Genomic DNA, 25,658 nt, shown 5'->3' with positions numbered 1-25,658 from the left:
CATTCCCTGGAGGAAGAGTTGCAGTTCCACAGGTTGGGATTTTTCTCATCAGTGTTTTCCTGGCAAGGACCGGGCCTTGTCACCAGAGCTTGTCACCAAACCCGGCACTAAATTAGATTTTCTTTTTTGACATAAATAAAGCTTTTGAACATGACAAGTTTGAAATATTCACAGTCTCCCTGTCTGGGATTTGCAGAGTCCTGCTGGAAATGTTGTTCCTGAGGATAACAGGGAGGGTGCAGGGGGCTGTGGGCATGACAGGGTGAAAAAACAGAGTCCAAAAGGGGCAGCAGAGCCTGGTGAGGCAGCCCAGCTGGTCCTGCAGGGCTGTGGGGTCAGTGAGGGTTTGTGGGTCAGGGATGGCATCCCTTTGGGGTTTGGGGGGTCGGGGATGAATCCCTTTGGGGTTAATGAGGGTTTGTGGGTCAGGGATGGCACCCCTGGCTCAGCACTTGGGCTCCACCTCGTTCTGAATGCATGGAATATTGCAAATGCCATGACTGGGAAGGGCTCCAATCCCTGAGTCACTCACTGAGCCCAGGGTCCCAGAGCTGGGCCTGGGGATTCCAGCCTGGCAAGGGCAGCTGGGGCCATCCAAGGTTATTTATTGGGTTATTTTAGGTTATTTCCTTGCTTCTTTCTCATCACCAATACCTCCAGAACACTGGATCCCAAACTGATCTGGGCTCTCAGGTGGGTTTAATTTCCAGAACCTTGGATCCCAGACTGAACTGGGCTTTCAGGTGGATTTAATATCCAGGTGGGTTTAATCTCCAGAACCTTGGATCCCAGACTGAACTGGGCTTTCAGGTGGGTTTAATCTCCAGGTGGGTTTAATCTCAGAACCCTGGATCCCAGGCTGAGCTGGGCTCTCAGGTGGGTTTAATTTCCAGAACCTTGGATCCCAGGCTGAGCTGGGCTTTCAGGTGGGTTTAATCTCCAGGTGGGTTTAACCTCCAGAACCCTGGATCCCAAATTGAACTGGGCTCTCAGGTGGGTTCAGTCTCTGCAGGGAGGGCAGACCCAGGTGGGTTCAGTTCCCTATCTGAGCCCCAGCCCTGAGCAGAGCTGATCTGAGCCCCCAGCCTGTTCCACCCGCTGCTGCTCCCAGCTGGAATCACATCTCCAACCCCTCTCAAGTGACAGATTTGTCACCAAATCTCCTCTGCTCTGTCGGGCTGATAAGGATGCCACTCCATGGATCACTCGAGGAGAGGTGTCTCAGAGACAGAAAAGCTCATATTTCTGCTCACTGAGGTGTTGCTGACACACTTCAGCATGTGGTTCCCAGCTCATTGGGGATTCAGCGCCGGCTTCGCGCGCATCATAAAGTGAATCCTGTTCTACAATTCCCCTGAACATTCTCTAAATGATGGCATCTGAAAACAAGCAGCACGGTTTATGTGCTGGGATTGTGCTGCTGAAATGAATTCCTGGCTCTCTGATCCAGGGTATCAGTCAGGCTCACAGGAGCCGAGGGACCCAGTGCCTCCTGCCCGGGCAGGGGAGCAGCCAGGGGGAAGGAAAGGGAATTTGGCCCTGAAAAAATCCACGGGAATTGAGTCAGAATCTGGGAGGGAGTTTGTTTTCCCAGGGAGTGTTTACTGGTAAAAATCAAGGTTTTTATTGTAAGCACATCAGCTCTTATTGGAAGCACATCAGTTCTAGTGAAACAGATCTCTGCTGGAATTCCTGGTTCTGATCCCTGCTTTCTGATTTCCTGAATTCCTGGTTCTCATCCCTAATTTCTGATTTCCTGAATTCCCGGTTCCAATCCCTGGTTTCTGGTTTTCCAGCTCGGGCTGTGGCACCAATCCCTGCCTCGTTATCTCATCTCCGGCGCTGCCCCTTCCCTGCCAAGGGCTCTTGGCCAGAAATCAGCAGCAGAGCCACAGGTGGAGGGAGGCTGAGCCTGTCAGATCTGTCAGCTGCTTCAGAACCTCCTGCATCTCAATAATGCACAGGCAAAGGGGCAGCAGGGCAGCGGTGGCTGAGCTGAGCAGTGAATGATGGATGAGGGCAGGTTAAAGCTGGGCCTGGGCTCCAGGTGTGCAAATGCCCCTCTGCAGCATCCCTGGGCTCAGGCTGGGGCTCCCAGCCCTGCCCTGAGGGCTGTGAGGAGTTATTGGGTGATTTCAGCCTTTCCACAGAGCTGAGCTGAAGCCCTTCCATGCTGATAGCTGGGTTTAAATGAGTTTACATCTCATCCAATCTGGACCGTGGAGCTGCACCCTGAGTGTTTGCCCTCAGAGCCCACAGCTCCTGACCATTATTTGGTTTTTCCCAAGAGGATGCAGACCCCAGTCCTTCCATTGCCATTTTCCTGCCTTGGATGTGAGCCCCAAGTCCTTTCTTTGCTGCTGGGGTGCACTTTCAGCAAACCCAGCTGGTTTTCCAGGAGGACTCAACACTTTTGATTTGTTTGCAATCCACCAAAACTGCAAGGGAGGGATCTGCCTATGGAGTCCAACCCTCTGAACACCTCCTGGCACCTGGAGTGGGGAACAGCCACCTTTAAACATTATTTCATAGCTCATTTCTGCTGCTCAGCACCTGTTGCAGCTGATGAATGAAGTGGCTGCAGGTCCTGATGATGGAAATGAGCATGAAGAGCACAGAGCTGCACTGAGCAGCACAGGCCAGGCTTAACTCCTAATTTTTTCCTGTGAAGGTTTCAGTTTGACTTTTAAGAGTGTTGCACACAGAAGAAATGAAAGAATTAATCCCTCTAACTGGAGAAAAAAAAAGGTAAATTTGTACATATTTGAAATGTCTCAGGCTTCATTCCTTAAACTCTGGATAATGTGGGCAGAGCATCTTCCCACAGATGCTGTGGGTACACACCAGGAGTGGATCTCATGATCAGAGTGCTTTAATTAATTGCTTTTGATATCCAGTTTGCCTGTGGATCCACAACTGAGTGTCCCCCCTGCACCCCCAGCTCAGGAGGGCACAAATGCAGGAAATGCAGATTTGGGGAGTTCTCAGCGCCAGCAGCCACTCCTGAGCTTCCATCAGGGGAACTGAGGAGACCTTGCCCGAGTTCCTGTGTCACATCCTGACACCCTCTAATGACTGCAGCCTTTGTGAGCAGCCTGTCTGTATTTCCATAGATACACACCCAGCCTGCAGAGCAAATCTAATTTCCTGCCTGCTGAAACCATCTATAAAGGTAAATGCAGGTGCTGGGTGTTTTTTTTTCTCTTATTCCCTTTCATAGTCATGATGCATTTCATGATTTCTTTGCTTTACAGCATCCTTTCAAATGACACATTTTATCAGTTCTCTGGGGAGTATTGATGTTTTGCCCTTTTAAACATGTCATTTGATTTTTTTTGATGTTCCTCTCTTACTCTCCATCTGTTTTCTTGTAATGCTTTCATTTGGTGGCAATTTTTCATTGAGTCCCCAAAGGTTTTTTGTTGTTTTTTTTTTTTTTTATTCCAGGAGTTGCCTTGAGCTGATTTTTCCCCCCTTGTGTTTGGAAATGTTTGACGTGTGACCCAGTTCCTCCCGTGGGAGTGGGGCTGCTCCCCTCTCCCCACAGCCTCACTGAGGGATTTCTGCATGCAGAGCACATCCCCTGCCCTCAGCCTCCCTGGGGATTCAATCACAGAACAATTTTTAAAAGCAAATGAGGAGAAAAACCCACGGTGATGTTTTAGATCGTGGTCACGTTTGTGTGGCTTTGGGGGAGGTTTCCAAAAAACAAAAATAAAGGGAATTCTGGGCAAAACTAAAGGGAATTCAGAGAGCTGCGCTGCCCTGTTCCCCTCTGCCTTTCCTGTCCCAAAAGCAGCGTTCATGGTCAGATTCAGATGGGGATTGGGCTTTGAACAGATTTGCAGAAGTTCTCTGAGTTAGGGAGGGGATTTTGAGGCCAAGATCTGAAGGAGGATCCCATGGTGAGCTCCTGCCATGTGTTTGGAGAGTTCTGCACCAGTTCTGAACTGGGAGGTGCCAGGAATTCCTGACCTTGGAGCTGAAGCCAGGAAGTCCCTGCCTCAAACCTGTAAAATTCAGCTCCTTCAATTCCCATTTTTAGCAAATTTAGTCAAATCTGATTATTTTTAATTTCCTTATCACTGCTGCTGCTGGCCCCAATTTCATCTGAACACCACAAACCCACTCTGGAAATGTCAGAAATCCTTGGCAAAAGGCTCCATGTGTGTGAATCCCTTAATTTAGGCCCCCCATGCCCATCATGGCTTAACAGGTTGGAGCAGAATTTCATTCCTGGACTTGTGAGCGCAGCCTCCAACTGCCTGCTACTGAACAGCTCCTCTGGAAACAAATCCCAAATTATGCTCAGCATCTGAGCACGGAGGCTGGGTGGGGATGGGACATTTCCCAGCTTGGCTGGGCTGGCATTTCTCAGCAGTTTTGCACGTGCTGTAAGGGATATTTAGCTCAGGCCCATCTCCAAGCCTGGTTTAACCAGAGCAGCGTTCCCAGGGCTGGAGGGACAGGGCTGTTCAGTGCATGGGCACAGCAGATGGAGCAGGATCCCAGCACAGAGCTCACCTCCACGCTCAGCAGATGTCAATTTAAATTAACGAGCAGAGGCAGCGCACGATGGATCGGGTTCTCCTTGTAACCTGTCTCCATTACAAAACATCTGCATACATTACACCCCACACGTTCCAGATGTTTAACATTAATGCTGCAGCAAACAGCTCCCGTTTTTCGCCTTTTGCTGATAATTTTTTTTGTCAGCAGAGCAATGAGGGCTGATAAAAAGGAGCGAGCTGGGGCTGTGTTCGGGAGTCTATTACACATCAAGTGCTCGCAGCAGCAGCGAGACAAGGCTGCTTGTCACATATTTATGAGCTCCTGAACCCTCCTGTCCCTTCTGTTATCCCTTCCCCTGGCAGTGCAGGGGCTGAACCTGAATTAATGCGGGCAGGACGAGGCTCTGCTCCCTGCTCCATCCCTCCTGGCGCTGGCACTTTGTAAATGTCACCTGGACAAGGGGACAAGGAGCTGGTGCCATCCAGGCTGGCCCTGTCACGGCTCCCCAGGAAATGGATGGAGCAGTAATGAGCAGCAGATCAGCTCCTTTAATCTCCATGTCCTTTGTATTTGCCTTTATCTTCGCCACCATCTGCAGATGAGTTTCCTAAGGGTGCAACCCTAAATCTTCTGTCCACAATCAGCTGTAAATCCTAAAGCTGGAGAGCCTCAGGAGGGGGAACAGGCAGGGTCTGAAGAATGGCTGGGGAATTATTCAAGGAGTAATTGCAGCAATTGATCTGGAGAGGTTTTGTGAGGAATCTTCCATTCCTTGTTCCCCAAAGCTTTTCCTGTGGCAGGAATGGTGGGACCTGCCGGGAGCTCCTGCTCGTGAGGAAGAGTTCCCCAGAGGATGAAGGGAAGTGGGGTGAAGGAGTTTGAAGTCCCATCCCATCCCATTGATCCCATGCCATCCCCTGCCATGGGGAAATCAGCAGAAATGGATAACAGCAAAAGGATGCTGAGGTAGGAAAACCCAAACCAACCCAAACCTTTAGGAGAAGGGGACAGGGAGGGTGGTCCACAGGTGGTTTTGTGAGACTGAGATTTAGTGGGATTTGGAAAGTGGATTTTAGGGTTGAAGTGAAGCTGGCAGGGAAGAGAGGTGGGAGAACACAGATTTATGGGAGAGAGTGATGATGAAAAAGAAGCCGGAGAATAAAAGGTGAAAGGAGGGAAATGGCAAGTTGGAACAAAAATCAAATCAGGCAAAAGATCAAGCTCAGAGTAAAGTGGAAACCCATCAGGAATAACATTTTCTGCTGGAGCTGCTGCTCGGGGAGGGCTCGGGGTCTGCTTCACTTACTGGCACTGCAAACACGCTTCCCTACAGCCCTGAGGGGAATTTCCTCTGTCTCAGCACAGCCAGACGTGGGCTTTGGACACAGCCTGGGTCTGGGTGGGCTCTGCCAGCCTGAGGGGAACAGGACAGGCAGGGCCCCAACCCCATTTTGTCCCAGTTTGTCCCAGTTTGTCCCAGTTTGTCCCAGTTTGCCCAGCTGGGCAATGCAGGACTGAGATGGATGGAGCAGAGTTCCTGCGGCACCACACAGGTGAGGAAGGAAAAAGCTGTAAATCCTTTGGAAAAAGGGGCCAGCAGGGTGGAACCTGCGTTCCTGGAGCAGTGCAGGTGAGGAGGAGCAGGGGAGCCCAGGCTGGGCTGCTGGGGCACAGCAGAGTTTGAGGCACAGCAAAGTTTGGGGCACAGCAAAGTTTGGGGCACAGCAAAGTTTGGGAGAACAGCAAAGTTTTGGGGCACAGCAAATTTGGGAGAACAGCAGAGTTTGGGGCACAGCAAAGTTTGGGAGAACAGCAAAGTTTGGGGCACAGCAAAGTTTGGGAGCCCAGGGTTCCCTGGGGATGGGAGCAGCTCATCCCTCAGGTACCAGAGATCTCCTCCTGGAGCAATCCCAGTCTTTAATCATTATCCTGGAAGCACAAAGCAGCTCCAGACACACACCAGGCTCACTGAAAGACTTGTCAAGACTGAAAGGGTAATTCACAAATTCACTAAAATTCCCTGCTCCACTGAGCAATGTGACAGCTCTGCCGACCGCAGTAACATTTCTATTCAAACTGGCTTTGGTGCTGCAGCTATAAATATCCCTGCAATATTTCCTGCTTCAGAACATAAAGACAGCTTTACAGTGCTGATAAAATAGAAATTACTTTCTCTCGGAGGTCTAGCTGGAATTTTAATGTCTGTTTTGCAATAAAGCAGCTCCTCCACAATTGGATTTGAGGGAAGGAAGACAAACGCTCTAATTTAGTTACAGTAATGACTCCTCTTGGCTTGCTGGCCACAGCTGAGGCTGGAGTTTGGGCTGGGGAGCACAGAGATGATTTTTATTGTAATATGAATCCTTTTTATCCTTTAAATGCATAGATACACACACCTCTGCTTAATTACAGCTGGGCAAGAACAAGGCCCCAGAAAGTAAAAGGGCATTAAAGTTTACAGCCTCTGACAGCGTTCCTGGGGAAATTGTTACAGCTCTAAAGCTGGTGACCAACGATGACCTGGATTAAAAAGGCTTCTTCTATTGAAGGGAGAAACTGCAACTGTTGAGCTCATCAGAGCTGCCTTTAATTATCCATAAATGCCACCCTGGCTCTCGTTAGCTCCTTCAAACGGGAAGGAGAGAATTTTGTCCGGAGTTTTGTTTTGTGTGACAGCAGGGAAGTGACCTGGAGCTGTTCAATGGGGAAGGGAGTGAAAAATCATGAAAAAGCATGAAAAATAAGGATTCTTCATTTGTGGCAGAGTGGAGTATGAGGCTCATTCCCTGAGCCAGGGAAGGTCTGGAGCACCAAGGGCAGTCCCAGGCCAGGCTGGGACAGGCTGGGACAAGGGAGGTGTCCCTGCCATGGCTTTAACTCCCTCCCAACCCACACCAGCCTCATTTTCTGTCTTTGCCCTCCCCTGAACTTCACCTCTGCTCTCCCTGCACCTCCCTGCTTTGGCCTGAATGGTGCTGGAAAAGACAAAGCAGCAGCAAATGAGGCAAAACCTGGGGAGCAGAGGCAGAGGCAGGGCTCTGTGTCACTGACTGACAGCACTGAGAGCAGAAATTCTGTTTCTCCCTCTCTTCCCTGCTGGATTTATTTGTTTGTGGTTTAGTCTGAGCTCTCCGTGCGTGCCTGTGAAACGCCTAGCAAGCTTCCGGGGCTGCATAAATAAATAATAACTATTTAGAATCTTCTAAAAGATACATAAGTGTATTTCTTTTCATAGACCTAAAGCTAATGGAAACCTCGGAGTTTTTATTTCAATGACAAAGCAGCCCTGGAGCAGCTGTGTGGGACTGGAATGGAATCAGCTGCAAATGTTAGACACTATTTCCTTTGGAGAATTAGAATTTATAGTGCCTCAATGAATGCTGATTTATAGATATTTAAAGGAAAATAAATCCCTGTAGATATTTTTTTATTATTATTTCAAAAGGGGCTGTGTGATGATGCAGGATAATGTTCCAGCAGGCTCTGGAAGTTCTGCTGGCACACAGCAAAGTGGGCAAAGGAGGGAGAATTTACAGCAACCTGTTGGCTTCTGTTCCCAAGGAGCCCTCGCTGAAACCCAGCACTGAATGGGGAAGAAGGGGATAAATCCTGCACAATTCCCTGCAAAAGCCTCTCCCTGAGGAAGGCATCTGCTGCTGTAACATTGCTGGATGGGTTTTGCCCTGGAATGCTTTAAACCATCCAGACAAATACTAAACTCTGAAAAAAGCATTTTTCCTGCTGAAGAAATATCAGGAAGGATCTGGCAGAGTTGTTATTCCTGAAGGGAAGAGCTTTTATTCCAGAGGATAAATGATTTCCTTGGGGGCAGCATTGCTGCTCTGCTCTCAGGGCCCACAGTGAGAGCCAGACCCAGGCAGAGCTGCCAACTGCAGGGAAATGGGGCTGGATGGGACCCGAACCTTCACTGGGAAAGGTTCAGCATCTGTGGGTGACAAGGATTGCCAGGAAGGAGGATGGGACACAAATGTCTGATGAGGAAAAGCCTCCAGGAGCTGATTTGCTTTTCCAGGGTCAGCCCAAAAGTGTCACAGACATCTTTTATGGGAAATCCTTTCCTTAGGGTTTTTCCTCCTGCAAATGAGGCTCCCCTGAGCCTCTGGCTGTGATGGTCTCCCTGGCAGGTGAGGCAGTTCCCAAAGCACACCTGAGGAACCCTGCCCTGCTCTTTGAAGCCTCCAGGTCCCAGGCAGAGCTGCCTGGAGGGTTCCTGAAGGACCCCCAGCTCCTCGCAGGATGCTGCTGCAGCCTCATTTGCAGCTTTAATTAATCCCCGCTCCTCGGAGCCGTCCTGCCACAAGATGTCATCCTTCCGACAGGTCTGCCTGCCTGGCTCTGCTGCTGCCTCTGTGCTCATCCCGGGCCATCCCGGGGGCTAAAACCATCCTCATCCCGGGGGATAAAACCATCCTCATCCCGGGGACTGAATCCCTGCCAAACTGGGGAAATCGGGATGGGAGAGAAGAGAAACTCCTCTCTTCTCTCTTCTCTTCTCTTCTCTTCTCTTCTCTTCTCTTCTCTTCTCTTCTCTTCTCTTCTCTTCTCTTCTCTTCTCTTCTCTTCTCTTCTCTTCTCTTCTCTTCTCTTCTCTTCTCTTCTCTTCTCTTCTCTTCTCTTCTCTTCTCTTCTCTTCTCTTCTCTTCTCTTCTCTTCTCTCCTCTCCTCTCCTCTCCTCTCCTCTCCTCTCCTCTCCTCTCCTCTCCTCTCCTCTCCTCTCCTCTCCTCTCCTCTCCTCTCCTCTCCTCTCCTCTCCTCTCCTCTCCTCTCCTCTCCTCTCCTCTCCTCTCCTCTCCTCTCCTCTCCTCACAAACAATTTCTGGCAGCGAGACTGAAACCATGCAAACGACTCTAATAAGCATAATTTAAACCTGTGGTTTTCTTTTTATGGCAGCTTCATATTCAGTGTTTTATATTCCAATTTTCCACCTTTTAGTCTTGCTTCTTCCTCTTTCTGCCACGGAGCCCTATCACAAATGGGAGGGCAATTACCAGGCGAGCATGTAGTTCTTTAATTGAAACACTTATAGGTGTACACTTAAAAACTATAAAGACTTTTATGGAATGGCAATGCCTTAATAGGCTGCTGTGTGTGTACATTGTAATGTAATTCTGTGCCCTGTGAGCATTGCTGGGGGAAGCTGCTAATTTATGGTTCCCAGGAGCAATAAAGCAATAACAGTAATCGAGAGGTGCAATATTCCCTGCTTAGGGGGCATTTATGGGTGGGTATTAAAACCATAAATACATCAACACGCTGCAAAACTGATCCTGCAAAATGAAAGATAAGCTCTCCTCCCTTGCAAATGGGGCTTTTCCTGCAGCCTGATTAACTTAGGGTTGGTATCAGGTCAGCAGGGAGTGGGGAGGAGCGAGGTGGCCAAGTGACCCTTCCGCTGTCCCCAGTGTGCCCAGGTGTCCCCAGGTGTTCCCAGGTGTCCCCAGTGTCCCCAGTGTTCCCAGGTGTCCCCAGTGTGCCCAGGTGTCCCCATGTGTGCCCAGGTGTGCCCAGGTGTCCCCAGTGTCCCCAGAGCTGCCCTGCCTCCCCACAGCAGCTGAAATCCAGAGCCATTACTGGGCCCCAGCCTGCCAGCCTGGCACAAGCAGCTCATTTGAGCCGAGATTCAGGAGCAGGGTGACAGGGAGGGATAATTACCTTGTCTGCAGCAGGGCCAGGGCAGGCACGGTGACATTTCACAAACGCAGACGGCTTTGTTGTGTTGTGACTGGGAGAAGAATGGAGGGCAGAGCCCCTGGCATTCCAGGCTTCCAGCAGCTGCTCAGGAGGGCTGGCACAGCCTCTGCCCCTCCAGGAGCTCCGGAGTTTGAAAATGTCTCACTCACACCTTGGCAAACACGGGCATCGCTCCCAAGCTGGGCTTGCAGGCTCAGGGTCCGGCCATGAAGAAGCAGCCATGGAAGAGGAGTGGGTGGCTGGAATATTCTGCTTGGGGTCAATACCTGCAGCTGGCAGCGAGCTGGGGGCCAGAGCCAAAGGGTTTTAATGTGGGGGCTGCACATTCAGAGTTCCTCTGAACGTTCCTGCTCTTCCCCTGTCAGGGTGAATCCTTGCTGAATTCTTGTTTGGGGCTGGTCCAGGTTTCCCTCTGCTGGTCCGGGGCCCTGTGCTGATGGCACTGGGGCCACTGTGGGCTCACAGGCAGAGAAAAAGAATTTATTGCTCCATTATCAGGAGAAATGAACTTCTTCCCACCTTGCTGAGGCCTGAAGACACTGTCAGGGTTAAGAGGAAGAAGCTGACACTGCCCAGACAGAATCCTGTGTTTGAATGGATTTATGCATCATGGATGAGGTGCATGAATATGCAACAGGCTGTTGTTTTTAAGGGTTAATCCTCTGTTAACGTGGGTCCTTTTTCAGGCTTATTTTGCCCAGAAAAGGCACCTCCATAACTCTTTGTTCCTATTGTCTCACATTGTCCTAATTCAAATTGTCCAAATCATTATTACTCTAATTGTGTAACTATTTTTACAACCATTTTATTACTATTAAACTTTTATAAACAAGTGATTGGTGCTTTTCACAAGCAGCAAATCTCCATTTGCTGGCAGCCCCGCGCAGCGCTGCTGTTCCCTGCTGTGCTCTCAGGAGCAGCTCCAGGGGCACAAATTCAGGCCATGCCCACCCAGACCAGCTCCGTCAGGCCCCAGCTGCCTGGCACCAGCCCTGCTGCGCCTGCCCTGAGGGATCTGCTCACCTCACTCAGACAGAGACAGGGGAGAGACAGAATTCCACAAATTCCATCTGTTCCAGCTCCGTCACTGCGTGGGGACACGAGCTGCATGGCAAATCCTGGCTTTGGGAAGCACTTGGGGAGTGTTCATCCTCCTTTCATTGCTGTTCTCTGCTCACAAGTGGCTGTTTCGCCTCCTCTGGGATGCCCAGACAGGATTCCTGAGCTTAACGGTGCCAGGGAGGTGTTTGGGAGCACAAATCCATCCTGGAGCATCCCTGCACTGCCCTGAGGGGTGAGGGGACACCTTCAGCTTCCCCAAATCCCTGACAGGAGGAGGCAGCAGCAGGGATTGGGTTCTGCAGCAGCCTGGAGGGAATCACAATAAGGAAAAAAATCCTCCTAAATGCACTTTACAACGAGGAAACTTTGCAGGGTTCCTTGCAAAAAAGGGCTTGGGCCAAATGCCTTCCATCCCTCTGCTGCTGGCTTCGATTCTCCGGGTACAGTCAGACCTCAGATTGAATAGCAAGTGCTTCTGCTTTATTTGTTTTTATTGCTGCCAAAAGGGAAAAAAAAAAAAAAAAAGAAGTCAGGGTAAACAGTGGGATGTTTGCAACCTCCTCACATTAGGCAGATTGAATAAACTGGCTCGCAGCTGATTGTTTTCCTTCAGATCAGTCATTGCATTTGGATTTATTTGATTTTATGGATGTAGATCTGGGGCTTTTGTTTAGTCTTGGGTTTTTTGTTGGTTTTGTTTTTATTTGGTTGTTTTGTTTTGTTTTGTTTTGTTTTGTTTTGCAACCATGACTTGTAGTAAGGGAAATGGGAGCAGAGACAGGTCCTGCCTTTCCTCCCCATCCATGCAGGATTTGCAGGATGCTGACCCTGGGATTTTTGTCCCTTTTCCCTTCCCTTTCCACTCTCAGTGTCTCCTGCAGTTTCAGTTTTTGTCCTTTTCCCCTTCCCTTGCAGCACTGTTGGCAGTTCCATATTTTTATCCATTTTCCCTTTCCTTGCAGCACTGTTACAGCTCTCGGTGTCTCCTGCAGTTCAATTTTTTTGACCCTTTTCCCTTCCCTTGCAACTCTTGGTGTCACCTGCAGTTCCATCTTTTTATAACTTTTCCCTTCCCTTGCAGCTCCATTGGGTGTCATCTGGAGTTTCACTTTTTATCCCTTTTTCCCTTCCCTTGCAGCACTGTTGGGTGTCACCTGCAGTTCCAATTTTTCCCTTTTTCCTTCCCTTGCAGCTCTGCAGTTCCATTTTTTTGTCCCTTTTCCCCTGCAGTTCTGTTCAGCTCTCAGAGCACAGCGAGGGAAGCAGGCCAGGCAGCACCCAAATATGAATTCCCAAATTAATTCCCCAACATCCCTGGCCAGCCTGGCACCATCTCAGCTCCCAAATCCCACGTTTTCCTCCTGACTTTTCTTAGAAGGCAGAAGAATTTGGAGTCGTGAGGCTCTGCTGAGCAGGGGAGGAGTGGAGGGAGTGAGTGTGGGGGTTTTTCATGCCTCACAAACGCAAACAGGTTGTGGTTATTCCCTGTGTGCAAGGGCATAGGAAGTGCAAGAACACTCATTAATTATGTATAATGCTCGCAGCTCGGTTGCCAAAAAATCGTATTTTTGGATATTGTTCACCAGAATATGACTTTAACCTACTGTCACCATTATTTTGCACGTCGTGGCGCTTTAATGAACATATGGCAGCGCATTAGCTCGTGCCAGCCCCTGATTTGCTGACAGGGTTGGTTTCCCAGGAGCTGCAGTGGGCATTGTGTGCATCCCCAGCCCTGCTGAATCCACAATGTCCAGGGCAGGGGCAGTGGGGCTGCTTCTCTTTTGGATTCTGGCTGGAGGGACCATTCCTACCCCTGGAATTAAATAAATCTGCACTTTTGATGCTCCTCAGCCCACTCCCAGCTCCCAGCATGGAGGAAATCTCTGAAATCCCTTCACCCATCCCAGCTCCACGTGAGCCTCTCCAAAGGCTCTGCCTCTCTCCCCCCCTGCCACAGCACATTGTTTTAAAGCTGATCTCATAATTGTATCGATCCCCTTTTTTTTGGTTCTCTGCGTCAAAGCACTTCTTTAATCAAAAGTAAATTATGTAAAGGCCATCAGGGTCAGCCCAGCCAGCAGAATGAAAACTGCAATACATCATTTATTTGTAAATGTCAGTGAAATCTGCAGATCAATATCCTGCCCATTGTGATTGATATTTATTATTTTATAGAAGTCCTGAGGCAGCTGCAGGCTCAGGGTGGCCCAGTAGAGCAGGCTGGGGCAGGGGAGGATGGGGACACCCCTGGGCCTGTCCCTGCTCCTTTCTGTTGGTTTTTGGGGTATTTTTTTGTCTGTTTTTCCAGGCTGGTTGGGAATATTTGGGAATTCATTTGGGAATTCAGGGCTGCTGCCTGGCCTGCTTCCCACCCTGTGCTCTGAGAGCTGAACAGAGCTGCAAGGGGAGGAAAAAGGGACAAAAACCCCCAAAAAACCACCTGTGGTCCCTGCAGAAGGGCCCAGCCCCATTGGGGGTGGCATTTACGGCATTTCAGACCCCAAACCCTGAGCTCCCAGCGGGCTCCCCCAGACCCCAAACCTGCTGGAACCCGGGCTGCCAGCGGGGCAGCAGCTCCAGCTGTCCAAACTCCCTCCCAACTCCATCTAGTGGCAAAAGAATCGGCATTCAGCGATGCTGGGAGCCCTGGTGGGGCTGGGTGGGAGCTGATCTCCCCAGAGATGGGCTCAGGTCCTTCCATGTCACTCCTGGTGCATCCCAGGCAGGAGCTGTGGCTCTCCCGAGGGTTAAACCCCCTGTGCTGCGCTCTGCCCCAATAATGAAGGCATTTCGTGGTGTAAAAAAGCAGTGCTGGTGTAATAAAGGGGGAAAATTGCAGGGAATTCTGTCAGGATGGCAAAGCGGGAGCTCGTGGCAGCCTCAGGAGTATCTGCCCATCTTTTATAGACTCTGCTGGCCCGTGAGGGTCAGTGCTATCCAGCCCCGGAGAGGAAATGAAGGAGGATATAACAGCAGATAGCATCTGAGCCTGCTCCTGCTCGTAAATATTCAAAAGGGCCTGGTGACAAGGGAGGGGATTCAAATGGGGACATTTCCCTGCTGCTCTGTGCAAAGCTGGGTGTAAAACAGCAAAGGGCTGTGCTCCTAAACTGTCCTGAACATTCCCAAACTGTCCTGAACGCTCCTAAACTGTCCCGAATGCTCCTAAACTGTCCCAAAACCTCCCAAACTGTCCCAAACATTCCCAAACTGTCCTGAACGCTCCTAAACTGTCCCAAACTGTCCTGAAAGCTCCCAAACTGTCCCGAACGCTCCCAAACTTTCCCGAACCCTCCCGAACTATCCCGAACAGCCCTGGCTGTGTCCTCACTGTGCCAAACACCCCATGGGGTTAAAGCCTTGACACAAAAGCACAAAACTCCAGCCAGGAGAGCGGGCAGGGACCGGGGGATGAACATTCCCAGAGCATCCCTGGGATCCGCAGGAGCTGCGCTGCTCCCAGGGCCAGCAGGGACAGTCCCCAGGCGCTGGCACGGCCTGGCACAGCCTGGCACAGCCTGGCACAGCCTGGCACACCCGCTGCGTGCCCGGGGCACCGGCCAGGGCCCGGCTGCGGCTCCTGCTGCCTCTGGAAGCGGCAGCACAAAGGGCCCGGCCCGGGGCGAGCCGCTAATTGCGGCTGCGGTTAATGAGGGCGGACACAGAGCGGCTGCTCCCATTAAATATGAAAATGATGCGAGGGCAGGGGAGGGCCCAGTGCTGGCTCAGGGATGGCCCTGGGGGCAGGGAGGGGAGCAAAGGGGGGCAGGGGCTGGTTTGGGGTGCCGGGAATGGTTTGGGGTGCTGGGAATGGTTTGGGATGCCGGGGATGATTTGGGGTGCAAGGGATGGTTTGGGATGCTGGGAATGGTTTGGGATGCCAGGAATGGTTTGGGGTGCAAGGGCTGGTTTGGGGTGCAGGGGATGGTTTGGGATGCTGGGAATGGTTTGGGATGCTGGGAATGGTTTGGGGTGCAGGGGATGGTTTGGGGTGCAGGGGATGGTTTGGGATGTCAGGAATGGTTTGGGGTGCAGGGGATGGTTTGGGGTGCAGGGGATGGTTTGGGGTGCAGGGAATGGTTTGGGATGTCAGGAATAGTTTGGGGTCCAGCTCCTCATTCTCAGCCCTTCCCTGAGCCCAGGCTCCAGACTCAGCCCCCAGGTTGGGAATTCTGCTCGAAGGGAAGAAATGGGGTAGGAAACCAAATTCCCACTCCAGCCCTGCCCTTCCCACCTGGAAATGCACCCACAGAGCATCTCCTGGGGAAGGGAGCGCTGCCTTCACCCTCCACCAGCAGCACTCCCGAAAATCCGCTGCTCCCTCATCTTCCCAAAGTCCCGTTAGGATGGCGGGGAAATCCCTGCGTGCTTTGAGCAAACAGAACAACTTGGCCTTGATTTCAGGGAGTTCTGGTGTGGTTTTCTCTTAACCAGCTCTGCAATCACCGGGTTAAACTCCGGTGAGAGCCCCCAACCACAGCTATGGGAGGAGAAAACCTTGGGGCTCCATAGGGAAAATCCTGCAGGGCAACTTCCAATCCCTCTGAAAACAGAGAAAAAGGAAAGAGAGTTAAACGCCTAAAACTGTGATTCCACTCGGGATGAAGCGTTAAGAGTTTCTATGAAGTTATCATTTTTTTAAAAAAAATCAAGATTTGAGAACAGCTTGGCCTGGAACAATATTTCAGGCATGGCTAGCTGTTAAAAATAAGCTAATTCAGAAAAGCCACATTTAAATAAATATAATGCAAAGACATAATGGCACAGATAATAGTTTTGAATGGGGAATTCTAATGACTTCGAGGGCATTTTACAGGGCAATTAATACACATGAAAATGCTTCTCTATTCAACTGATGGAAAGAAAGGAAAATAAAATAAAATAAAGCCGGCAGAAAGAGAAAGGGAGATGGTTGTGACTGGCAAAAATAGGGTTTGATTTTCTTTTCAATAGGATCACTGCTTACAAACATAATAAAAGGAAAAATAAGCATGTCAGGTTCCATAATGTGCCTTGTGAAATCCCCGATGATTCCTTTCTAAAGAGGGGCAATTAGGAGCCTCTTGCATATGCATGGACTGGTGTGAGCGGGGCTGTCTGCGCTGCCTTCCTCCCGCTCTTCATCAACAGGCTAAAAATGCACCCAGAAACACAGCAACGGTCCCCCCTCAGCATCCTCATCATCCTCATCTTCATCCTCATCATCCTCATCGTCAAAAACTCATCTCCAATCCCCCTGCAGCATCCTCATCATCCTCATCATCCTCATCCTCCTTATCATCATCTTCATCCTCCTCCTGCTCCTCCTCATCATCCTCCTCCTCATCTTCATTTTATGATATATATTACGTTAAAACTATACTGAACGAATGGATCAAAGGATTTCATCACAAGGCTAGCTAAGAATAGAATAAGAAAGAATGATAACAAAGGTTTGTGGCTCAGCTCTCTGTCCGAGCCAGCTGGGCTGTTATTTGCCATTAATTAGAAACAACCACATGAGACCAATCCCAGATGCACCTGTTGCATCCCACAGCGGCAGATAACCATTGTTTGCATTTTGTTCCTGAGGTCTCTCAGCTTCTCAGGAGGAAATATCCTAAAGAAAGGATTTTCCATAAGATGTCTGTGACACCCAAGGACAGGGGAGGGTGCCCTGTGCTGCTGGGCAGCTCCTCAGCCCAGGCTGGGCCAAGCTGCCAGCTCTGTCACTGCTAGGCTGAGTTTAGGGGTCCCTGGGGTCCCCCTGTGCCCCCTGCCCATCTGCACGGGGCCAGGGCTGCCCTGCCCTCCCTGCACAGCCTGTCCAGAGCTGGAGCTGCGCCTCTGAAATGTATAAATAAATATTACATATGCTAACAGATGGTTCATTAGCCAGTTGTTATGGCAATCAGCATTCCAGCCAATTAAAATCCTTTCTCATTGCTTTAAAAATGTCACTGATAGGGACATTTAAATGGCCAGAGAACAAACAGCCCCTCTGTAGGCTGGCACTGAAACAAAAGGCGTTTTCTGTGCGTTTGTGGAGACAGGAGGAGAAGAAATTGAGTAAGAGTTGGAAATCCTTTGTGCTGGGAGTGAAAGGTGCTGGCCCCTGAGTTTTAATTAATGGCAGAGCCTGTTGGGCATTTTGTCACTCCAGTGACCCAGTTTGGGGTGATCTGGGAACCCCAGAGGTGCAGCTGGGACATCCCAGCCCCTCCTGGGCCCTTCCTGCAGGAACTGTCTGTGCAGGGCTCAGGCCCACAGGAGGGGTCAGGCTTTGTGCCAGGTGTGCCCTGAGGATTCCCTGAGCTGTTCCTGGGGACTGGCAGAGCCCTGCAGCCCTGGGGATGCTCAGCAAGGCTCAGGCTCAGGCTCAGGCTGGCTCTGAGTCAGGAGCTCCAAAGGAGCTGAAATTGCTCTTGTAGGAACACCAGGATACCCAGAGGTGGTGGAGATGGGGCAGGAAGGGGAGGAATGGAGGAAGGAATTTACACTTCCTCATCATTCCTGGTGGTTTTGAGGTTGGACATGGCTGGAAGAGAAAATAACTACTTGTGTCCTAAAAATTCCTCCCAAACACCTTTTCTCTGGGGTGGTGGTGCTGGCAGCACTGGGCATCTCCAGCCTGTGGCTCTGAGTGCAGGGATTGAACCCTGGCATGGGGAGGCAGAGCCTTTTCATCCCAAATCAGTGCTGTGGGCCTGGAGAGGGGAGAAAACTCTTCCAGAGAGCATCCCTGTCCCAGGATGGTCCCATCCCATATCAATGAAGGGACCAGGATGGTCACATCCCACACCAATGAAGGGACCAGGATGGTCACATCCCACACCAATGAAAGGACCAGGATGGTCACATCCCATATAAATAAAGGTAAATTCCCCAAACCTCTCATTCAGACAGGGCAGGACTGAGTTTCCCCTGTCCCTGCCCTGTTCCAGAGGCTGCTGCTGCCCTGGCAGCCAGCACAGAGCAGGAGCCTGAATTTGATGAGTCACAGCCTCACCAGGGCTCATTCTCTCTTTCTAATCTCTGCTGTCTTCTGCAACCGTTTAGAGGAACAAAAAATAGCTCCCACAGACAATCAGGACAGATTATTTTAATGAGAGCTCAAAAATGAGAAACAAACGGCTCAAATTGAGCCTTCAAACGTTTCTCCCCACGTCTGCAAGGAGCTGCTCCACGCCTGAATCAGCAGGCTGGCAGCACAGGGTGCTCCTGCCAGGAGAGCAGCTCCCAGCCCTCCCTTTTCAAACGCTCTTTATCCCAGGGGCTGAGTGAGCATCCCGAGTGAAGCTGCCTGTGATCAGCAGCTCCATTTTCTGCCTCTAATTGTCTTTTATCTGCTGGAGAGCCCGGCTCCCATCTGCTCCTGCTTCCCTGCACACCTCGGGGAGGGCAGCACTGCCCATATGCGCTGCAGCAGGCTGAGGTGGGATGGGGCTGAAACCTCCCCAGCCTTTCTTCCCCCTGGCTGTGCCCATTTTAATGGTCATTGTTTGTTTATTGATGATTCAGCCTGGGACTGTCCCGGGGCAGGCACAGCTCCTCTGGGCACCCAGGGATCCCTACAGGAACAGCTTCTCGCTGGAGATGGAGGATTTGGAGAAAGAGAAGAGGAATTTGGAGATGGAGAAGAGGAACAGAAGAGGAATTTGGAGATGGAGAAGAGGAACATTGGGTCAGAGCTGCAGGAAATCGCTGTGTTCTCACAAAGGGATTATCTGGGGAAAAGAGAAGCCCCAGCGGAGGCGGCAGCTCCCATCCCTTTGTGTCCCACGAGGGGATTCTGCAGCAGAGGGGAAGCTCAGAGAAGCACTCTGGCATTTCATCCTGTCTGTGCTATCCAGAGAACTCCCCACGACCCATAAATAGATTTTTCCCCCTTCCTTTATTCCTGGCCTCCCCTTTGGTTTGCGACGGCTTCAGAGCTGCTCCTTGATGGGCATAAAAATATCATGAGTACTTGTTTAAACATCAGAAAGGTATTAGCTCAATTTTGCACTTCAGTGCTACCCAGAATGTTTAGGCCCATTGGGCATGAATTTAATTTTCTTACAGGCTGCAGAGAGAAGAAAAATCAGCCTCCCTATCTGAGCATTAACTGCTGCTCCCTGTGACAGCTCCAAGCATCACCTCTGAGGGCTCCAAAGGGGCTGGGATGGAGCCCAGGGCAGGCAGAGACCCCCAGACCCCTCCCCAGGGCTGTTCTGCACCTTTGCACAGGAGAAGATGCAGCAGGAGGAGCAGCACTGCAGCAGGGTCACAAAAACCAAATCGTTCCCCCGGGGCAGGAAAATCCTTCCTCGCCTCGTTGGTGATAAAGCGTTGGGTCAAAAAGCATCAAATCTGACTGGGTGTTTTTAACAGTGCATTAATGGCACATCACGTTTTGGCTTTGGTTTAAAAAGGAGATTTTTTGGTGGCCGTGGAAACAGCAAAATTCCTGCTGCAGGAGAGAACAGCAAAATTCCTGCTGCAGGATCTAACAAACAGCAAAATTCCTGCTGTAAGAGAGAACAAACAGCAGAATTCCTGCAGCAGGAGGGAACAGCAAAATTCCTGCTGCAGGAGGGAACTGCAATGCTCCTGCTGCTGCAGGGCCCAGGATAAATGCATGCAGTCCTTTGCTGATTTCCCACATTTCCGTGCCTTCTCTGCTTCCCTCTCAGGCACAGAGGAGCTGCAAGGCCATGGGGATGTCTGTGCTGGAATTGCCAGCTCTGATCCTGGACATTCATCCAGCTCTGTGTAAATGAGCTCCAGAGCCCAGCTCAGAGCCTGGGCCAGGCTCAGCTGAGCCTCAGCAGAGCATCCAAGCCTGGCAGAGCCTCTCTGCGCTCTGCCCAAACCTTTGAAGGCTTCCCAGGGCTGCTGGGCAGGAGATCAGAGCCACGGGAGGGAGTTTGGAGCCAGGGAAAGAAAGGGAAAAGGGTGGCAATGAAAGCACAGGCACCAAAGGGCACCCCAGGGCCACCAGTGCCCCCCTGCACCTGCCCCTGTGCCCCCGGCTGTGCTCAGAGCTCCAGGGGATGGGGGCAGTGACTCCTGGTGCTCAGGGGGAGATTTTGGGTGCTGATCAAGGTGCAGGTTCCAGTGAATAAAGGTGCAGGTTTCCAATAAATAATTGTTGGAAGGTGTCGGGTGGGACCAGAGCCCCCCAGAGAAGGGTTTGAGGGGCTGTTCCCCAGGGCTGCTCTCCCAGCTGGGTGGGTTCCAGTTCCCATCTCTCTCTCTCCATCTCCTCAGGAACATCGATAAACGCCGTACAAAAGTCTGTGTGTAAATAACAGCAGTTTCTGCCTATTCTGATCAATAAAATATGGTTTATAGGAGCCCTCGTGGCCCTCTCAGCTGCACTGGCAGCTCTGGCAGTGGTTTATAAACTCACTTTGCAGGTGGCTGGAACGGGAGTGCTGTTCTGCCAGGGATGTAAATCAGGGTAGGGTTTGTAGCTCCTGCTTTGCTGTTTCTTTAAAACACAAGTGGCTGTATATGGATTTTTATGATTTTTCCTTGCTACGCTGTGGGTGAATAAAGGAGTGCAGAGGGTGGATGGATGTGCAGAGGTGGGATAGATGGATTTTTGCAGTTAAACTCTATCGATGTCCTCTCACATGCAGGGAGAGGGAAACCAGCAAACAAATAATGCTGAGATGGATCCCCAGGATCTGCATGTGAAAGCCAAGCACCACACAAAAAGCAGAATTACTGCAGCCCATAACTCTCCCTCTGCAAAGCCAAACTGGGCACTGCTCTGCTCAATTCTTTCCTTCTGCTGCCCACATTTCAGACTCATTCCTTCTCTGGGTTTCATCCTGGCTTTTTGATTTCCCACCAGCCAAGGATTCAGAGCATGGAGAAAACCACACCACACCCCATGCTCACCTCTCAAAATATTAGATCAGTCCTCCCAGCAACTTGATCTACAGAACACTAAAATAATATCAATAATTTCTTCTTGTTTTCACAAGGTTAGTTACCAGATGCAGAGCTAGAAATGAGGGATGAAAGGTCTGTGCTTGCTGTTGGGCATCAAAATCCTTTAATGATTTATTAATGTCAACATTTCTGTTTTCCATACAGACTGTTGTTCTGTGTGTGCCTATTTATTTCCGTGCACAGCCAAAGGTCAGGGCTTGGAGCACAGTTGGGAAGATGTTTAAAAGTGCCTGAGAAAGCGCCAGAGAGATCTGTGAGTGCTCTGAAGAGCTTCTGTTTGGTGGTGTTTGAGGGTCCCAGGGTGAGGGAAGAGATGGGAGTCTTGACTCCATGGTTCAGAAGGCTGATTTATTATTTTATGATATATACTATATTAAAAGAAAATTACATATTAAAACCATACTAAAAGAATAGAAGAAAGGATTTCAGGGAAAGGGAAAGGGAAAGGGAAAGGGAAAGGGAAAGGGAAAGGGAAAGGGAAAGGGAAAGGGAAAGGGAAAGGGAAAGGGAAAGGAAGGAAAGGAAAGGAATGATAATAAAATCTTGTGATTGACCAGAGAGTCTGAGCCAGCTGGGCTGTGATTGGCCATTAATTAAAAACAACCAACATGGACCAATCACAGATGCACCTGTTGCATTCCACAGCAGCAGATAATCATTGTTTGCATTTTGTTCCTGAGGCCTCTCAGCTTCTCAGGAGGAAAAATCCCAAGGAAAGGCTTTTCCATAAAATGTGTCTGTGACAATCTGGGATGTCCATCCATAAATCCCACCAGGGCAGAGCAGGGACCCCACAGGCTCTGAGCAGGCTCCATCCCCTCCAGGGGCTTTGTCCTTTGGGCCATTTCCTGGCCCTGCCTCTGTCCCTGCAGCTCTTTCTGTCCAACATCAGGGGCAGAAAGCGACATTTTACAAATAAATTCCATTTACAAAACGTTCAGTATCTGTGAAAAGCAACGGGGAGAATTATAATACAAACCAGCTTCATCTGACAACAAAGCTGAAAACTTATTGACTTGGAAATGTGTGTTTGAGCTATCAAAAAGGGAAATATTCAAATGGAAAAGTCTCCGTTCCTTTTTAATCGTGGCAAAACTCTGTTCCATGCATTCAGTAGATTTAGAACAATTTTATAGCAGTGTTGTCTGGGAAGAAATGGCTTTGCCTGTAAGAGCACAGGTTCTTTTAATGGGAGTTGTCATCTAAATAATTCCATATCATCAAGCAAAAAGATAATTTATAAGGGGAAAAAAACCCCAGAGCAGCCCAAAGTCTCAGAGTCACCCACAAAATTGCTCATGAATGTGCTATTAGTTGGAGGTAAAAGTTAATGGAGAACTGGCTGGCCTTGGGGAGCAATAAATGGGATGCTGAGCCTGCTGCTCCAGGGCAGGATTTCAGCACTGCTCCAAGCCCGCCAGGATTGAAAGGGGCTCCTGTCTGATGCTTATTTGTTGGTCTAAGTGAGATAATGCATTGATGAGCCTCTGCCTAATTCCAAATGAAAACCAGCTCCAGGATGATCATTTTTATTATAGAAATGCTCAGACTGTGCCTGGATTTACAATTCCTGCCCATGGTACAAACCTTTCCCCCTGAGTGAGCACAGAGGGAACGTCCATAAATAAATGTGGGGCTGCTCACAGGGCAGGGCAGAGGCAGAAATGAGGCTGGGCTTGGGAGCTGGGCTTTGGCTGCTTCTGAACCTGGGCCCATCCTTGGGAATGTCCAAGGCCGGTTTGGAGCACCTGGGACAGTGGAAGATGTGGACAGGTGGGACTGAGTGAGCTTTGAAGGCCCTCCCAACCCAAACCACTTCGTGATTTTCTGGAGGATTTTTTATGTTAGTATTTGGTTTTATGTTTAGATTTTTGTCATATATGTTTGTATTTTGGTTTTTAATGTTTATGTTTTGTTATGTGGCTTTCATTTCTGGTTTATATTTTTAATTTGCACAGACTGAGCTTAACGGACTTGTGACAAAGTGAGATGTTTCCTCAAGCTCTCTGCAAGCCCAAGTGGAGGAGAAATCACCTCCCTCCAGCACTGGGCCAGGGTGTGGAAAGCACCAGGGAGGGAAAACACCTGCAATTGTCCTTCAAACTCACCCAACAGAGAAATCCCAACTCTTGCAGAGGAGGCAGAGCTCGGTGGGTTTGGTGCCTGTGCTGTGCTCCTCCTCTCTGCAGTAATTTATCAATAATTCCATTGCTCAGAGGGCTTTGGAGCCCGGGCTGGGAAGCTTTAGCATGAGCAGGAAAAAGAAAAAAAAAAAGGATTAGATTAGAGGATTAGACATTAGACATTTATATGAATATGAATGGTCTTTGCAGCTACATCAGCCAGGAGAAAATTACATGGGGCTGATAATCTTCATGCTCGAGGGCCTAAGCCGCTCATGAGAGCCGCTCAAATTATTTGTTGGGAGCCATTTATTTGAAGAATTCAGCCTTTTCCTGTTGGTGTGTGGATCATGGGCTTTATTCATGCACTTCCTCCTCAGGACAGCTTGGCTGAGCTGGGGATGGTTTATTGTGGATATTCCATCAGTCACTCCCCAGCTGGGGTTTGTTCCCTGCCAGGGCAGGGGCTGAGCTGGGGATGGTTTATCGTGGATATTCCATCAGTGTCTCCCCAGCTGGGCAGGGGAGGGAGGAGAGGAGCAGCCCAGGGTAGCCCTGAGCTGAGCCAGAGCCCTGTGCTCTCCTGCTGCTCAAGCTGCAGCCTGGCTCTGTCCAGCAGGCAGCTTTTCTTCCTGAGTCAATAGGAAGCTGGAATTTGCTGCTGATTGGCATTAAAAACCTAAAAATCCACAAGCACTGACAATTAACTGCTCTCAGTTGGGTCAGGCAAAGCAGAGCGAGAACAGGGAATAACAAAGGTTTCTGTCTTCTGGGGGAATCCTGGGCTGAGAGATGTTTGAGGAATTAAATAGCCCAGCCTCAGTATGTGCTGATCCAGAATCCCCAGAGAACCCCCAGTTTTAGGCAGGAGTGCTCCTGGCATGCTCCTCATTAACAGCTGAAATCTCCTCCCGTTGTGTTCCTTGCCACGCTCTTCGTGCCCTTCAGCACCTTCCTCCTTTCCCAGAAAATTCCCCCATGGTGGTGCCATTGTCACCCCTGGGGCTGCAGGGAGCAGGATGGGCTGGGACTGATGGCAGCTGCTTGGTGCCCAAACCTCTGGACACAGCCCCAGCTTTGGAGAGTGTGCACCCCTGTGTGGAGCAGGTGAGCACCTGGTGTGAACACCTCTAACTTGGTGTTTGTGTTTGTTCCTCTTTGCCAGGCTGGTTCCACCCTGGTTCTCCGTTAATAGCTCTGAAGAAAACCTCACACTCCCGTTGCAGGGAAGTTTGTGCAAGTGACAGCTTTGCTAACACGTCTGAGGAGCTTCCCAAAATATTGTGGAGCAGAAACGTGTGCGTGTGACTCTGCAAGCTGACGTGTTCTGCACGGCCCCTTGGTGCAGCCAGGGAACCACACACGGACCCAGACACAAACCTTTGTTATCATTCCTTCTTATTCTATTCTTAGCCAGCCTTCTGATGAAACCTTTTCTTCTATTCTTTTAGTATAGTTTTAATGTAATATATATAATAAAATAATAAATAATAAAACAATAAATAATAAAATAATAAATAATAAATCAAGCCTTCTGAAACATGGAGTCAGATCCTCGTCCCTTCCCTCATCCTCAGACCCCTGTGAACCCCTGAACCCCTGAGCTGGGGCTCTTGGCTGCCTCCTCAGCGAGGAGGAGAACAGGGCTGGCGCTGCCCTGCAACCATCACAGGGATTGGAAGCGACAGAATTAGCAGTGCTCCAAATTAAAAACAAATACAGAGGGTACACAGAGCGACTCCCCGGGCCCAGAGTCCATTAGCAGCTGATTTCCTGAGCACTGACCTGTGGCTGCTGGCAGGGGAAGGTGCCGCGTGCGGGGCCCGGCGCCGGCGCTCTCCGGTCAATAAACGATTTAATTTAATGAGAAACACTATTGATGGGCTGGGAAGGCAGCTCCCAAAAAAGGAAAAAAAAATAAATAAAAAAGAGGGAAAAGATGCAGCTGCAAAGAGCAGATAAAGTCTTCAACTCCGGGGTTCACTCTTTGGGTGTTTTCCTGTTTGTTATCTCATTAATTAAAGTCCCCATAAGTCTCTGTTGGATTTGGGAGTGCCAGAGATGGGCAGGGAAGTGCTGGAGGTGGGATTGCAGCAGGGACAGGGACTTGGGGAAGAGATAATGCAGAGAGCAGTGCAGTGCCCTGACCTTCCCCTGGAAACAAACCCGTGAAGGAAGAAGTTGTGCCAAGGAAACATCTGTCAGCTCAGCCAAGGAGAGCAGGTGCTGCTGCAAAGCCAAATCCTGCAGCAGCACTCCAGAGTGTTTCTGAGATGGAAGTTAAATTAAAGGCACCACACCTCAAAAGTAATGCTAAAAAA

General features: G+C 50.0%; 1 long non-coding RNA gene across 2 annotated transcripts; it reads right to left on the bottom strand.

The window, feature by feature from the left end:
• Positions 1-15,354: 15,354 nt before the first annotated feature.
• Positions 15,355-25,392, bottom strand: LOC141725297 (uncharacterized). 2 transcript variants are annotated; one of them, XR_012577163.1, is made up of 3 exons: positions 25,123-25,392; positions 23,323-23,456; positions 15,355-15,833 (listed from the first exon to the last, which is right to left on the bottom strand). It is a non-coding gene; the product is annotated as an uncharacterized LOC141725297 (long non-coding RNA). The 2 variants fall into 2 exon arrangements; XR_012577162.1 differs by lacking the exon at positions 15,355-15,833 and adding an exon at positions 21,317-22,158.
• Positions 25,393-25,658: the final 266 nt, after the last annotated feature.

Source organism: Zonotrichia albicollis, chromosome 28 (genome assembly GCF_047830755.1).
Source record: "Zonotrichia albicollis isolate bZonAlb1 chromosome 28, bZonAlb1.hap1, whole genome shotgun sequence".
Classification (NCBI taxonomy): domain Eukaryota; kingdom Metazoa; phylum Chordata; class Aves; order Passeriformes; family Passerellidae; genus Zonotrichia; species Zonotrichia albicollis.
This window is presented reverse-complemented; position numbering and strand designations above follow the sequence as displayed.